This window comes from Nicotiana attenuata, unplaced genomic scaffold (genome assembly GCF_001879085.1).
Source record: "Nicotiana attenuata strain UT unplaced genomic scaffold, NIATTr2, whole genome shotgun sequence".
Lineage (NCBI taxonomy): Eukaryota > Viridiplantae > Streptophyta > Magnoliopsida > Solanales > Solanaceae > Nicotiana > Nicotiana attenuata.
In genome coordinates this window covers 310,826-323,902 of record NW_017671010.1, presented here as the reverse complement: position 1 = coordinate 323,902, position 13,077 = coordinate 310,826, and the positions used below count along the sequence as shown (strand labels likewise).

Sequence of the window (13,077 nt, the reverse complement as noted above, 5' to 3'; positions counted from 1 at the left end):
CTATTCAAGGAACTAGGCTAAACTATATTTGTGTCCATATTTGTGTTATGTAACACCCGGTCAAAGGGGAAGTGCTCCCTACCAAGAATTTCTCCATTCTCAGGACTCGAACCCGAGACTCTGCTTAAAGGTGGATGGATCCATTCATCCCACCACATCCCTTGGTCATAAGCAGGTCATATTTAATGAAACCTATTTTTTCTTTTTTTCTTTTTAAACTTCGGCTCTGGAAGGCACTTACCAGCTACTACCTTCTTTTCTTTTTTGCTTTGGTTGTATTCTTTGTAGCCGTTTCTTTTTCTGCCTCTGCCTTGGTTTAGTGTTGTGCTTCTGGTTCCTCGAAAGAATCAACTTATGCCCGTTCCCCTAAAAAAGAAGAGGCGGACCATGCTGGTGATAAAAAAAGTTTAATCTTTGATCCAAAATCAGTTTTTGAAATGAAGATAGAAAGTAGTTCTCTTCTTTGTTTTCTTCTTTTCTTTATTAAGTGTTATTTTTTCATAAATTGGTTAATATTCGATAATCTGTTAATCTGTTCTGTTCATCTTCTAATCTCTCCTGTTCCAAATTCACAAGATGATCACCCTCAAACATTCGTGTAGCGTTGCAAACTTCCGACAAAATGATGTCTGATCCTCCTCTTCTTGTTAGCCGTCCCACAACTGTTGCTGCAAAGCTCATGGTGTTATAGTTATGCAGTTTTGTAGACTGCAGTATATTAGCATTACAGACAGCACACAAAGAAGTTGGTAGTGATAAATGAAAATCTCGACGAATTTCAAGATGAGTGTCACTTTGCCTTTAAAAAGAAACATCTGAGTTTGCATCATGATTTAACTTGTGAAATATGCTTAATGAAAAGGGGGAAATCTCAAAATGAAATGGTCATATTGTCTAGCTTAAAATAAACCAAGAGTAGGTTCCCCAAAAAGACATTAACATGTATGTGCTTGTTTGCGCGATGATGGAAAGCAGACCAAAGAAAGGCAGCCTATGAATACAAATAGGACTACACTTATACTGGTGATATTATTTACCATTGGCATCAAAAAGTTGCCGCTCTCCTAATGGATACAAATGAAGTGTCTCAACTTAATAAGCTTGATAGCTTATGGGATAAGACACGTACAGTACAACTTCCAATCTAGATGGGGCAAATATGTTAGCATTGCAACCTAAACTACTCTGTAATTCACAAGTACAAACACAACATATTTACAGTATGGGGTGAACTCGTTCAGGACCAAAATTGTTGTGCATGCCCTCTGAACATAGATTGCGAGCACTTATGAATCAATGCAGTGTAATATCAAAACCCTCTCCGGATGCTCTTGCAGAAAAACACCAGAAGGGAACACTCCGCCAACCGGTTAAAAGCTGATATTTTGCATTTCTCACCAGTTCTGCAACTGTGAAGTGATACTTTTCACTACAGGATGATATTCAGTATGCAAGTACCTCTTTGCTTTCTCTGAACCAGGCTGTTCAAGCCACTCATTGTATAGGCCTTTTATGATGGGGATGTTGAAAGGATCAGCAACGACAACCTGAACATTAACAAAGAGCATTCAGTTTCAAAAGATCAGAAAGTTTAAGCGCAAAGAAAACAAAGAGTTCTCATGTCAATCATGGCTTTGCAACTTCTAGACTAGACCTTTCTTTCATTAGAATCTAATTAGGTGAACATTCTCATAAACTTCCTCATCTCGTAACACGGGGGAAAATATAAAAGCCAAAACAAGCAGCAGCTCTTTATAACAGAAAAAAGACACAGACTTCCATTTCAGCATCTCAAACATGAATGTTACAAGAGAGTAGTCAGAGATGAATCTCCCAAGCTCTGTAATTCAAGTTACACACTGTATAGTTCCTTGACTTGGCACAAATTATACGCAAAGACTTCAAGCTGGAGCGGAAATTTCTAGAGTCCAAGATGGTGTAGTATGACAAACTCTGCCAATCAAAATTCCATTGCAGCAGATGGAAGCCGCAGGCGGTGGAATTGGGTTCAATCTGGTAATTCTTCCAAGTTTCAGCAGTAAGCACTTTTGAGAAAAAACACTTGGATTTTTGCAGCTTGGCCAAATGGGCTATTAGTTTAATATAACACAATATGGGCGTCTTCACAGCATTCTATAAAATCATGCTCCTAGGGGAAAACTGAAGCAAACTTACTTGTAGGCTCACTTCTTGGAAATCAGAGTTGCTTAAAGTCTTGAATGCTATAGGGCCTTTAATAAAAGAACTTTAGCAGCATGAAGATAAATGGTATCTGCATATCCTCCAGAGCTTCCGTGAACCCCATAAAGATGGCCCTCCTCATCGATATTGGCAAGAGCATATAAGCACTCAATTGTAAAGATTTGCATTAACAAATGGAAGGTGTATAAAAGTGCTTACAACTTATCTAGGGGTGACTCTTCCAAGGATTGAAAATTGACTGCTTTTAACTACATCAAAGAGAAAGAGTTTGACTATGAGTAAACAACATAGTGCCCTTTTTAAAGAACAAAACCTAAAAAGATAGAAAGGAAAATAACTGCAAGTACTCTATAAATGCAAGCTCTCTCACATTTTTGCTCCGAGGTAAAGTAATACTGAGAAGCGGAAAACTTTCTTTACCTGTATCAAATCCAAAACCTCTCCTGTAGTGATCTGTATCCACTTGAAACACAAAGTCCTCACGAGCAGCCTCAAGCTTCTTGTCATAACATGGCATTACCGTCACATGATTTTCACCGTAAATGAAAAAGAAATGATTTCTCTGAAAACTTTCTGTAGGATGCATAAAATGGATGGGAAGCACAACAGGCAGCAAAAGTTGATTGCTTAGTGCATCTTTGCAATACAGCAACTTATGACTGATTCTTCTTTTTGAGGTAGACACGTAGAGTCCAAGCATTACAGTTCAACAATACTAAAATGAAAATTACAGTTTACATATGATGCACAATGCTTAAAAGACGAGATGACAACACTTAGCTTTTCTGAGTAACTTCTCTTCTTCTTTTTTTTATAATGAAGCATTTTTCTGAGTAACTTATAGACTGGAGTGACTGCAACAAGACCAGCACCGTATAACTGGGCTGGTCACAGACCTTTGAGGGACCTTTTACCTGATATGTTTATTCTGGCAGCAAACAATACTTCGTCCTTAGCAGAAAACAGAATTGACGGAGTTTGGAACATCATTTACAAGAAATTTCAATGATTGGGAAGTACACAGGGTTGCTGAATTTTTCAACCTCCTGAATACAAATCAGCAGCCATCCAACACTGATCATAGCCTTATATGGAAGCCAAGAAGAAGGGTTATCAAAGGCAAAAAGCACAAAAAGCTCTAAGGTCCTTTGGGGCTTTAAGCGCAAAGCGTAATTAAAGCGTGGGCTTTAATGAAAAAAGGTGCAACTGAAGAAAAAGTAAAAATATCTATTATGTAATCCAAGACCAATAATTATAAGCATCAATAACAAATATATGGACAAAGAAATTGGAAAAAATTACGATAAAAAGTGAAAAATCAATTGTTTAGTGTCGCCTTTTCAGGATTGCACTCATTGGCAAGCCTTAGAGCGTTGATGTTACATTGAAGCGCCCACAAAGCGAGGCGAAGCGCTCAACATGTTTTGAGCCTCGCTACAGGGCTTAAGCGCGCTTTAAGCATGCCTTTGACATCACTGCCAAGAAGCAATGGAGTTTCAGTAAATTGTTGCTATAAAGATCTAACAAAAGGTGGATAATCCTGAAAAGCCTTCCCCATGGAAACAAATTTGGAGGTCCAGAGCTCCAACTAAGGTTGCTTGTTTCACATGGATGGTATTTACTGAAGCTTGTCTCACACATGAGAATCTACAAAAGATAGGTATTGTTTTGACAAGCAAATGTTTTCGCACTGCCAAGTTACCACCCAACTTGGCAGCTCTTCATGGATATGATTGGTTTGGAGTAGGTCATGTCAAGGACAACAGAGGACTTGCTGAAGTGCTGGTACAGAAAGGGAGTCAGGAAGAGAAAGCTACTATGGTGGAATATTATACCAGCGTGCATATGGTGGACTATTTGGAGTGAAAGAAACAGAAGATGTTTTGAAGACAACGCTAACTCCATTCAAAAGATAAAGGCCAATACATTTTTGTTTTGCTTTTGGTTAGAATGGAACATGTAAATGAGGCTGAAATAGTTTTACAAGTTTAGCGGGGTGCTTTTGTTTTTTGCTCCTCTACTGATATTGTACAGTGGCTACAGCACGATCTTTGTGCGGGTTTATTTATAAAATTATCTTACCTTTTGAGGGAAAAGAACAAGACCGGCACCTGAGCCTTAGCATAGAAATGTAGCCCAAACTTCCTTATTGCCAAAACAATGGAAAAATTCAAGCTATTTGAATCGTCATAGTTGATTTACAGTTAGAGCCAGCTTTGTTAAAAGATAGCTTAAAGCGCGCTTAAGTCCTGAAGCTTGGTGAAGCTCAAGTTGTGCACTTCCATTTCACTTAACTGGCTCTTTACGGTAGGCGTCAAGGTGCTAAGGCATGGTCATTTTCACTATGGGACTAGACAATAAATATAGCTGACAAAATGATACACTTTAGTTGTTAAGAAAACGCTGTGGTTGAACTTTAATGATTAAGAATAAGAAATTAGAAATTTAGTATAAGAAATCTGGCTACTGAAAACCCATCACTACATCTTCTATTTTTGATAAGGAAAGAAGGTACTAAGTGGGACTCGATCCCTGAACCTCCAAGTAAATAACCTAGCATCCAACCAAGAACACCATTCAGCCTTCTATACGTCTTCTATTCTAAATCATAAATTTAAAATACTTTGAAGTTTGAACTTGATTGACATGATATTAACTGCATATATACAGCTTAATTATTGATTTTTCTTCCTTTGTCCAAATAATTATTGTTTGTGTTTATAGTTACATTTTCTTGCATTCCATTTCCATTTTTATATATTCTTCACTAACGCTTTTCTTCACTAGAAACAACTTTAGTTGTGTTTTGTGCTTAAAGCTCCAATAGACTTTGACGCTCTTTTTGCGCTGTCGCTTTTGAACTTTGGCTACGGCTCATTTGCTTGAATGTGTAATTGGAAATTATTCTTGTTTGTTTGCTACTTCTAAACCTTGAATAATCTATGTATTGGATATCTGCAATTGACGTATTATTTTAATAAAATTTGATGTTCTACACGTCAATACCACACAAGAGGGGGGGTGATTTGTGTGGTACCTAATTTTCGCTCTAGAAGAACCTGGTTCTTCTAGGTATACCAATTATTACTGTTTGCGGAATTAAGAGTGCATAAAATAAAGAACACAGAGATTTTTACGTGGAAAACACCTTGCTCAAAAGGTGAAAAAACCACGACCTACTACTCAGTAGGATTTTCCCAAACTTCCACTAAAATCACTGAGCCAAAACTGCATTTACAAAACTCTTGTAAACCTAAGGATTAAACTCTAATCCCAGTGTGGCACACAGCCTCAACTGCTGCGACACTTTCAAGTTAACTCTAACTTGAATACTCAAAGTACCTAATACAATTGCTTCTATGAAAGCTGACAGGTACAATATAAAAATACCTACTACAATTGAACTAGAAATAAAGAAAGACACAATGGAATTGGTTCTTCACTCTCGTTCATGTAGCTTCAAGAATGCACACTTGAATCACACATAAATTGCTTGCAAAATCGCCTAGCTCTTTTGCTCTCAATTTAGTTTAACTTCTGCGTATGTGCAACCCTGTAAAAGAGAACAACCATTATTATTTATAGAGTTAGTAATCAGAGTTTGATTGAGACTCAATTGCTGATCCTTTATCAAATTAGAGTCCTAAAACAATTCAAACTCCAATCCTTATTCTTGATCCGAATTTAGTTCTCTTCACAAGGAGACTTCATCACCTTATCCTATGCAACCTTTTCGATCAACTCAGAAGATATTGTTGTTGATCCTTGATACTTATCTTCTCCACATGCCTCTCACATGTATAAGTATATTAACACTGTGTCTCACATGATGGACCTGGTCCATGACTGAGTTCATTTTGTCAATCTTCAAAACTTCATCTGAATTTGGGCCAACAAAACTCAACATGATAAACGTATTAGAAATACACTGTATTAGAGATTACAAGAATGACAGAAATGACCTTTTACCAATTACATTATTTTGTTAATCATCTCTAACTCTTTTTTTGATGAAGTAAGTTGATACATTAAAAGGCATCAAGCAGAAGCTAGCAATGTTATCAAAGGCGAAAAGCGTAAAAAAGCTCTAATGTCCCTTGGGACTTTAAGCGCAAAGCGCAAATTAAGAAATTCACCTTTTAACATTAACTAGCAATAAAATTGACCATATTAACCTTTACTATCTTTTCATATAAATACTCTTAACACATACTCCAACACTATTTACTCCAAGGACAATGTAGGAAAAAAATAATTAATTCATTCTTGAAATCTGGAAAAATCACTTATTTTGAACAAAAAAAAAAGCTGAAAAATCACTTATTTTGAACAGGAGGGAGTCAAGCTATGGCCTAAACGGGAGTTCCTTTCTTATAAGGCTATTGATGAAAATGGTGGCGGCCTGTTCCTTTCTGCCTTTTCCAAATGGCGGCCTATTGTTTTTTTACTACTCCCATTTATTGCTGATATTAATTTACGCAAATTATTTTTATTTTACAAAAGATTTTTCTTTAGAGGCAACATCAGAATGATTATGAGCCAAAAAAATTAGTAGAATTTTTTATTATGACGTGAAATATGCAACTATAAGAAATAAAAACCATAGGGAATAAACAAGGAGATAGCTTTTTATGTTTGACCAATTACTTTACATTCTTATCCCTCATATTTTTCTATAAATCCAAAAATACCCTTTCTTTACTAATTAAAGCCCTGACGCCAATTCTCTTTCCCTTTGTGCCATTACCATTGTCTTTCTTTGTAGCACCATAACTTTTCTTTCTCCTTACCCAAACCCTTCATCACTCATCTTTCCCAATATTTTTCTCACTCACACCAGAAACAAAATGGTTTTGATTTAATGAACATGTATTATGTCTGGTTATTGCTATTTAATTTGTTGCTCTAAAAATATTGAAAGTTTTCAGCTTTGCTGTGTGCAAAAAAGTTTATTCACGTATTCAACCACAAAATACAGAAAGAAAAAAAAGATAAATCACCTTGAAATTTTCGTTACATGTTTGGTACAGTACCTTGTTTCGTTCCTATTGATTATACCCAGGAGGGAGTTTTCAGTTTCTACTATTGGATGATTATTTATGATATTATTGCTCATGATATTTATACTTTGCACTATTTAAGTTTTTTTTTTTTTTAATTTCAAACTTTAGTCAAATTATTATCATTATATGTAATTTAACAAATAATTTATATTTACTAAAAATAATATTATCTAGTCAATTTAACTTACAATGAATTGAGACACACAAACTGGTTTGTATTTGAGTTAGTTTCAAATTAGGAATTTAGCAGTAATAAGCATATTTTTGGTGTTAATTGCTTTAAGGGCAATTTTAATCATTTTAACAGAAAGTGAACTGAAATATAAATTATTTTTTAGTTGAATCAATTTAGAATTAAAAATCTTGTAGTAATCACCTCGTTTATAGTGTTAACGGATTTTAAGAATATTTCGGTCATTTTAACAGAAAAATTGTTTATCACCACTTGTTTATCAAACACTTCAACAACTTTTTTTCAGCTTCAGAACATTTATCTAAACACGTAACTGTTTTTTTTTTTTTTACAAAATAAGTTCCAGCACTTAAAAAGTGCTTTTAAGCACTAGTGCTTAAAAGTCACTTTTTTCCAGCTAATTTTAACGGGATCTAAAAGTGTTTATAAGCTAAAAAGTCATAAGTTGGGGGTGACCAACTTATCACTTATGGCTGATTTTAGCTTATAAGCATCTGGCTTATAAGTACTTTGGGTATTTATCAAACGCGTAAATAAGCTAAAAAGTGCTTATAACCGACCTATTCTAGATTCTAGAATGAGTTTTTTTTTTTCTTCCTAACACGACACCAAACGAAGGGCAGGCCAATTTGAGATCTTTAATTAAAAATGAATGCGTCCATAATCTTTATTATTCCCTTCTATTCAAATTAAATGACGTATTTAACTTATTCAAAATTAAATTATATAAAGTTTGACTAATAATTTAAAATATTTTTTTTATTATATTAACATGAGAAAAATTAAAACTACTATTTTTCGTATAATTTTTGAATATCTAAATTTTAATTTTAAAATATTGAGTTGAGCTAATTTAATTTAGCTTTGAAGTTTAGTCAAATTGATCTCGATAAGCGAAATGTGTATCTAAATTAAAACAGAGGGAGGTTAGAATGAGTTCAGATCAATCCTTCGGATTTTAATTTACGGCAGATTATTTCTATTTCTAAATGCATTTTCTTTAGAGGCAACGGCAGAATGAAATGAGCCAAAAAAATATATTTATACACTGGTGTATTTATTCTTATGAGATGAAATATGTATTTGGAGTACAATGAGAAGTAAAAGATCACATGGAATAAACAACGAGGTAGCTCCCATACACGCAAGCAATCTATATCTATCTATCTATCTATATCTATATTATTATAAAAGCACGAATGTTCCATGCTAAATGTTGAACGATAAAAATATCCCTAAAATATTGATCGACTTTTATACCCTTAATTATTTAGATTAGTATTCACAATAAGTCATCTAAAAAGGACAAAAGTAGAAATACCACACGCTAGGATAAAGAATTATAATAGAAAAAGGATTTGATCGTGAAAGGAGTAGAAAATATATGGATTCGTCGAATTCTAATCCCAATCAAAGTTTCAAATTTATGTCCTACTTATTCTTGAAGTTTAAAATTATACTAATTTCATATGAATAAGAACACCCTAAGCCACCCATTACCCTATATGTGAAGGGGCGGGTTTGTAGGTTGTACAACTCTAAAATTATTTATTTGCAACTGAGGAATGAGATTTACGGAAAGCTTCAAAATCTTAGATCTTCGACTAGCTGGTCGTAAAGATCATCATTAAAGGGTTACGCTTATAGGCGGTGAATATGCTTTTATTATTACTTTATTAGTATCAATTCTTTGGGTGTTGATTTTGTTTCAATATGATTTTTTTTCAGAAAATTTTAACTTTGATCAGTAATGCTGGAGTTCTTGTAATTGGTATGGTTTCATGTTCTTCTTTATTAACATCACTTTCGATTATTTCATGTTTTAAGTATGATATATTTGTCTTAAATTGTATGTTTATACTGCTATTGTATACCTCAGTGAATTATATATTTTGTGTTCCATAAAATATTGGAGTTTCTTACGAATTAATAATAGAACTTCTTAAATTTGGGGAAAAAAAAATTTAGACCATAACAACATAATTTTCAGTGCCATTCTAACTTCTTGTTTAAATGCATGAGAGTACCTAGAAGAAACAAAAAATTAGAGTAAGTTTTAAACATGTAGAAACATATAATTAGGAGTATGCCTTGTTTCGACTTCAAAATCAGAGGTATTCTTTAATTAGAATTCTATTGTTTACACCAAAATATTCTATAAATTTATGTAGGATTAAAAAAGTATGGGTAAAGACGTGTCTTTTTAATTCAAATATTTACCGACTTTTATACCCTTTAAAATTGAATTATTTCTTCAAAAAAAAAAATAGAATATGAGATATAACGTTTGATTGGGTAGGTATGATAATCTTTTAATATATATTTGTTTTCAAACGTAAAAGACAAAAGAATTTTTGGCACAAAAAAAGTGTTTTAGCACACATGGCCAAACAAACTATTAAGTTGTATCCATATTTATGTATCTATCTATATCTATATTTATATTTAATAATCTGCCTAATATTTAGGAATTTCAAATCAGCTGAATAATATAATTTTAATATAAATTATTGTAATAGACGTAGAGCTCTAATACCATACTAATTTCACATGAAAAAGAACATTAATAACAATTAATCCCAATCTGGCAATCCCATGAGTGTTTAAGAGATCCATTTTGAATAGGAGTAGATTGCAGTTTTATCATTAACTTAATTTTGCTTAAATAGTACTTTCGTTTAGATCCTTCTGCCTTCTACTTTCTTCCCCTTTACCCAAAATATCTCTGGAAGATCCTTAATTTTTTTTTTTTTTAATTTTTTTTTGGTGAGCAGGTGCATCCGTGGTCGTGATATGTCTCAAACATGACATGTAAGTAAACTCAGCTTTATAAATCTTTTTTGTTTTATTTTCTTTGGATGCTATATGTTAGTTGTATTAGTAGAATTCATGCTTTACCATAAAGTAATGCATGTCAATATTGTTGATTACAGGGCGATGGTTCAGCACATTGAAACCTGTATCGCAAAACTTCATTGGATGGTCTTAAAAAATAATAGCGATAACAAATTGTACATGGTATGTATTACTTAAAACAATAATACCTTTAACAGCTTCATAATACATTGCACAAAATTAATATTTTTTGGTTAAACTATTAACATATCCTAAGTAAACTATTAGTTGCACATGTTTTTGTATATTTTTTAATATTTTTGTCTTCTCGTGTCTAGGGTATTACGTGCAAGACATGTACATAGAAACTAGTATTATATTAAAAGCATGAAGGCCCTTAGCGAAATGTCGTTCGCCTTTTTTACCCTTTAAAAATAGATTTCACATCAGGCAAAATAGTAATTTAATTATACTAATATTTAAGACTTTAAAATCAACTAAAATCTTGCATATTAAATAATTACCTTTTTTGAAATACTATGTAGGAAATTTAAATATTTTGAACTTAAACATCAATTAAAATTTTACCTTATAGAGTTATAAGATAAACATAGTAATTAAGTAATATATAAAGCCTAACCTAAAAATTTCCGAAAACCTATACTTTATTTATGGTGTGAAATTGAATGATAAATAAAGAGCCGAAAGAATATTATTTATTACGTACTCATTTCACACAAAAGTTTACATAAAACTTTTGATCTAACTTATTCTTAATTATCATGGATTCATGGTAACGATACTCCAAAAATAAAGGAAGAAAAATTATACAGGACCTATAATAAACAAGATCAATGTCAACTTTAATATTGATGTACTAACAATAAAAGTATTTTCATCTGTTACTCATTATAAATGTATTATCTATTATTCCTTCTAATCTTAATNTATTAGATATAACTTAGCCCATACTCTTCAACTCAACTTCAAATTCTAAAAAGTACTATCTATGAAACTTAATAACTGCACATAAGATATACAAAGTTCAATAATATGTATATAATTTTTTTAAAGTTTTATATTATAGATATAGGGTACACGCGCGAAGCGCGTACCCTAAAACTAGTATTATCAAATGCATACATTTCTTTTTTTGTTCTAACCAATTAACCCCTACAATTTTTTGTGTTTTTAACAATGTCGAATTATTTTTCGAACAATAATCACCTTGTACAACCAATTTATAATCTTCTCTAGTTGCATTGTTAATCTTCATTTGCAGATTTCTTTGCATCTTGTTCCATTAATATATGTCCTCTTGTGTGATTTATACCTTAATTCTATCTTCTTCTTTTTAATGATATGAATCATAATCTCCTTATTTCCATGCAAAATAATAAAAGTACTTACTTTAAATTTACATGAGGATAAACTAAACAAATAAAATTAATATATTCCTTACTTTATTTTAATGTTTAAATATTCAGAAGACCCAGATAATATTGAATCAACTTTGAAATTTTAATTTTCTTTAAAATTGTTGTACTAATTTAACAAAATTTTCTTTATTGATTAATTTTGGAACTTTTTAAATTTAGCCCTTTTTCCAATTAAGTAAGCTATTTTTTTTAAAACTAAATTTGATTTCAGGTAACAATTAAGTAGCAAACATCAAGGTACAACTTAAAATAATAGCTATGACAACTTCAAATTAGGAAACCTAATTCTGATAATTAAAATTACAGAATAAACCCTAACAGAACATTGTACCCACCCTTAAATAAGAGGAAACTACCTTCTATAGCCCCTCAAAATTTTAATAGCCTATATTTTTTCCCATTGACACGAAATGACCCTTCTGCCCAAACATATTGCATCTAATAGTCCGAAATGTCTATTTTGTAGTATATATTTTTTGTATAGTGACAGTCTATTTTGTATATTTTTTGTATAATGACAGTCTATTTTGTATATTTTTTGTATAGTAACGGTCTATTTTGTATATAGTTTGTATAGTGACACTTTACAACAACAACAACAACCCAGTATAATCCCACTAGTGGAGTCTGGGGAGGGTAGTGTGTACACAGACCTTACCCCTACCCTGGGGTAGAGAGGCTGTTTCCAATAGGCACTCGACATCCTTCCCTCCAAGAACTCCCCACCTTGCTCTTGGGGTGACTCGAACTCACAACCTCTTGGTTGGAAGTGGAGTATATAGTGACAGTTTATTGTATAGAAATTGTATAGTGACAGTCTATTTAGTATATTTTTGTACATTAACAGTATATTTTGTGTATATTTTGTATATATTTCTTCCCTTTTTTTTTAAAAATCAGTTTCCTAAAAACTTATGTAAAACTTAGCAGATTCAAAGGTTAAGTCATCTACTTTGCATCTGTAACCGCAACTGTCGATATATTGATGTAGCAAGAACAAAGCCTCAAATATTCTGATGTTCCTTCGTTAATTAATAGAAAAAATAAAGGATCTTTTTCGAGTAATATTTTTAGGAAGAAGATGAAGTCGATGATGAATAAGTGGGTAAAGATTGAGTAGGAATTAGAATTTTGGGCGTTAGGGTTTCATTGGATTTTGAATCCTCATTCTCGATAAAAAGGGAATGAAAGAATGAAATACTGGATTATTAATATTAAGGAGGGAAATGAAAAATAATTTTGAGGGAGGGCAAAAAAAGTCCCGCTCTACACAAGGCATAAGCTTATAGTGGCCATTTTTTTAATTGCCGAGAAAAAGTGCTTATTCTGGGCATATTAATCAATT

At 32.5% G+C, this 13,077-nt stretch overlaps 1 long non-coding RNA gene across 1 annotated transcript; it reads right to left on the bottom strand.

Annotated features, from left to right (window-relative positions):
• Window positions 1-1,032: 1,032 nt before the first annotated feature.
• LOC109205193 lies at window positions 1,033-4,219 on the bottom strand. The gene is made up of 3 exons (XR_002064615.1): window positions 2,623-4,219; window positions 2,176-2,450; window positions 1,033-1,547 (listed from the first exon to the last, which is right to left on the bottom strand). It is a non-coding gene; the product is annotated as an uncharacterized LOC109205193 (long non-coding RNA).
• Between the last annotated feature and the right edge of the window lie 8,858 nt (window positions 4,220-13,077).